General features: G+C 52.0%; 1 protein-coding gene across 2 annotated transcripts in view; it reads left to right on the top strand.

The window, feature by feature from the left end:
- The window catches only part of TAOK2 (TAO kinase 2), a 55,731-nt gene continuing 51,520 nt past the window's right edge, over window positions 1-4,211 (top strand). For both annotated transcript variants that reach the window (XM_018559111.1, XM_018559110.1), the window contains exon 1: window positions 1-319. The gene's annotated coding sequence lies outside the window, so the exon portion shown is untranslated. The remainder of the gene's footprint in view (window positions 320-4,211) is intronic.

Below are 4,211 nucleotides of genomic sequence, written 5' to 3'. Positions count from 1 at the left end.
AGGGGGGTGTCAACGGCGACAAGACACCAGAGCTGTCGGAAGGCACCTGTACGGGCAGATAAGGAGACACAAAGAGAGGCTGCTACATGCGGGCAGAGACCGCCCGGCTGGGGTGTTGTCGTCTGCGGACGCTCGAGGGGTCGCGGCACTAAGGCTGGCACGCTCGCTTATGTCCAGACAGACCGCCGGTGTCCGAGGGAAAAGGGGGCTTGCCCGAAGAGCCAGCATGGGAGGCCGCGGGCAGAGGTCGATGCCCCTCGCCCATTAGGAGCCGCCTGGCGAGGAGCGAGAGAGCCAGCGACAACGGTCACACATCCAGGTAAGCAGGGCACAGGGTACTTTTTTTTTTTTTGGAGGGGAGCAGCTTGTGGTGGCAGATGCGGTCATTGGGGATCTTTGAGAGGATGACAGGCGAGTGATCGTGATTGAGAAGAATGTGAAGTCATGTGATTATCTGCTGCCCTCCTCCAATGTGAGATTTAGTTCACCAGTTATTGAAAATCTAGTGAGCGGAAACGCCTGTTATTTAAGGCGCCGGGGACAACGTCGGCCATAGGTTGTATCCATGTTATCATCCCCACACTGCTTTGTTGTTGGTGGGTCCTGTGTGGCCTGCTAGGGATGGTTTGGGATCTCTGTAGAAGGCCAGGGGCAGGCATCCATGGCATTGGTGGGTGTTGTGTTTCTATATTTAGCATGCACAGGTCCCTTGGTACCCGAGTTGACGTTTACAGATTCCACAGCTTTTTGGTAGGCACCTTTGGTCACCTTGGTACAGTGGAGGGCGTCAGCGAGCTCATTGGCACGCTTTCATGTGTCCATGAAATCTGCAAGGAGCATTGGTCCGTGCTGTGTAAGTGCGCCCATCGTACAGCACGTAGATCCCCAGGTAGTTGACATTCTCAGGTTCCTTAGCTTTGTGGCAGGCAGGCTTTTCCTAACACAGTGCCAGGCGTGTGTGCATTCCTGGGCACAGCTGCCGTCTTTGGCACAGGGGCGGGCACCTGTGGTATGGAGGCAATTACCCGTGATATCTTTGGCACGGTGGTGGGCATCTGTGGTCTGTTTGGCATGGAGGCAGTCACCCGTGATATCTTTGGCACGGTGGCGGGCACCTGTGGCATGGTGGCGGGCACCTGTTGTCTCTTTGCACAGTGGCAGTTACCCATGATACCTTTGGCACGGTGGTGGGCACCTGTGGTCTCTTTGGCATGGAGGCAGTCACCCGTGATATCTTTGGCACGGTGGCGGGCACCTGTGGCATGGTGGCGGGCACCTGTTGTCTCTTTGCACAGTGGCAGTTACCCATGATACCTTTGGCACGGTGGCAGGCTCCTGTGGAAGTTACCTGGGGTCTTGTTGGCATGGTGGAAGGTGTCTGTGACATGATTGTAGTTACCTGAGGTCTTGACACAATAGAAGGTCTCTGGGGCATGGTGACAGGCCACTTGGGGTCTCTGGGTCATGGTGGAATGTGCCTATGGTCTCTGGGGCATGGTGGCAGGCACCTGTGGTGCCAGGAGAATCAAGGCTGGACATGGCTTTGTGAAGTGGTCAGAAACCGAAAAAAAAATGTTTATTTTTGTGGCTCGAGCTTTTTTAGACATGATTTGTCTCCACACTCTTGTGCCTACAACCTCATAGCTGTATATCTGCAGTGTGAGATCTCCGGCACTGCTGCCTCTGACTGCCAATCTCAGGAGATTTGGGGATGTCACTCCTGTTCTGGTCTCTGTCCTCCTTGCTGGAGGCTCTGACATGAGGAAGCAAAGCCCTGCCCCTACCAAGATGGCCGCCTCCATACAGAGACCGTGCAGACCAAGGTATGGTAAGTCAGTAATGGGGAAAAGATCAGCTGTATGGAGACCACAGGAAATACTGATGACCAGTCCTCTCCCTTCTGCCTGCTTTTTGGGGGGGAGGATAACATTTGCATCCAACCGCTAAAACAGCCCTTGTGACATGAGCCTCAATGTTGAAGCCTTAATCCGGCCCTGAAACCTAAACTGTATGTGGACTCCAACAACAGTGTTTTTGTTATCTGTTCAATAATGGCAACCCCCCCCCCAAATCTTGGTGATCCTGCCAGAAATCTTGTGGGCCGCTAACTTCCTGCGCTCTACGTGTGCTACACTGTTATCATTGTTCTAAGTTGTCTCTGTACATCTCCCCTCTATATTATGCATGACAAGGGGGAGGTATTCTGTAGTCCTACAGCCCTTCATGTCTTAGGGGGACAACTCTCCTGTAGATACAGTTCGGACAGGAAGTGTGTTACGGGCAAGGTGACCTGGTAAAGATGAAAGGGAAATAGTCTAAAAAGTGAAAACAAATGCAGCCACCACATCTAACTGCAATATGACATTTTTGTTGTTGGGTTTACATTCGCTTTAATCCAACACCTAAAAAAAGTAATAAGAAAGAGTATTAATAGTTACCCGTTCTGCCACCCACAGAGCCAGCTTTTACTCTATTGATACTTGCCTTATCAATAGAGTTCAGTCAGTCAGTGGGCGGGCTCTTGGGAGGAGTCTTGCAAATATCAGAATACCTTGATGGGCGGGTGTCAGTCTGGAGGCTGAGGCTCCGTGATAAAAAGAACTAAGTCAATGAATGAAAGGGGCGGGGCCAGGAACAGCCAGGCTGTGGAGGAATGCATTAGATGATGCTGGATGTCCTCCAGCCAGGAAATTAAGGGGGCTCTATCTGACTTGCTGCAGCTTCTAATGTACATTGTGAGAAGCTCCAAGTGTGCAGTGACATCAGAGGAAGATGAGAGGAAGGGAAGGACGGAGGTCAGATAGAAGACTGGAGGGGAGGACGGAGGTCAGATAGAAGACTGGAGGGGAGGACGGAGGTCAGATAGAAGACTGGAGGGGAGGACGGAGGTCAGATAGAAGACTGGAGGGGAGGACGGAGATGAGCATTCTAAAGCTGACAACTAGGGATGCACCGATACCGAGTATTTGGGGGGAGTACCTGTACTCGCCCAGATGCTTCCGTTGACTATCCTGATACTGGAACTTCTGATAGCAGGAAGCCGGGCTGCGACTCATTACACGCTGCCCGGCTTCCTGATTGGCCGGGAAGCCGTCTCCAAGCTTGGAGCGGGCTTCCCGGCCAATAAGAAACCCTGGTGCCGCGTAATGACTTGCTGCCCGGCTTCCTGATTGGTTGGGAAGCTGGCCAATCAGGAAGCCAGGCGGCGAGTCATTACCCACTTCTGATTGGCCAGAAAGCCAGCTCCATGCTTCCACCTGGTGACGGAGGAGCATGGAGACGGCTGATCGGGAAGCAGGGCGGTGAGTTATTACACGCTGCCTGGCTTCCTTAATGGGACTTCCGGTATCGGTATTCGGCATCGGCGAGTACCGGAAAAATTATCTGTACCCTATACCGAAAAACCGGCATCAACCATTCCCCACTTTGACCAAATTTAAAATTATTTTTAGGACAGAGTTGGGCTTTAGAGCAGGAGTAGGCAACTCTGGCCCTCCAGCTGTTGTGGAACTAGAAGTCCCATGAAGCATTGCAAGACTGACAGCCACAGGCACTTGGAGACAGGCATGATAGGATTTGTAGTTAAAGCACAGACGGAGTTGCTCACCCCTGATTTAGAGTGTCAGGTAGCACAATGGATTTTGTCATCTACATTTGATTGCTCAGGCCTGCACAGCTGCTGCAGACATTACAAGGGGATCAGACTCTCCCTGCCAGATTCTTATTTTATGGGGAGGAAGGGAGGAGGGAGGAGGAGGAGGGAGGGCCTCTTCAGGTGAGTTCACTGAAACAGGAAAAACTTGAACATGGACACTTGTTATTTGGATGAACTGAACCCTAAAGATGATTTTCTGTTTAAATCAGCGAAATACATTCCACGTATGTAAAAACACAAAAGCTGCAAAGTCTTAATGTTCAATTTGTTTTAAAAGCAGCCACAGCCTAAGAAGAGACGGCAATCCCCTGCCTGCGCAGGAGGACCCTCATCTCTGAGTGGGAACAGTGGTCTCTCTGCAGAGGTCCAGCACTCCGTTATGCAGAGACAGATCTATAGTTCTGCAATTAGCAAAGCTCATGCTTCCTGCTGATTGGAGGGCTCAAGATCTGACTTAGTAGGTAGCGTGTCAGGGCGCTGTCTCCTGCCTCGCTTAGGGGGCTTGTCAGGGGGTGTCTCCTGCCTCGCTTAGGGGGCTTGTCAGGGGGTGTCTCCT

The sequence above is a fragment of the Nanorana parkeri genome, unplaced genomic scaffold (assembly GCF_000935625.1).
Source record: "Nanorana parkeri isolate BGI_ZX_2015 unplaced genomic scaffold, ASM93562v1 scaffold379, whole genome shotgun sequence".
Taxonomy (NCBI): Eukaryota; Metazoa; Chordata; class Amphibia; order Anura; family Dicroglossidae; genus Nanorana; species Nanorana parkeri.
The sequence above is the reverse complement of the archived record's forward strand: the minus strand, read 5'-3'. Positions and strand labels throughout refer to the sequence as shown.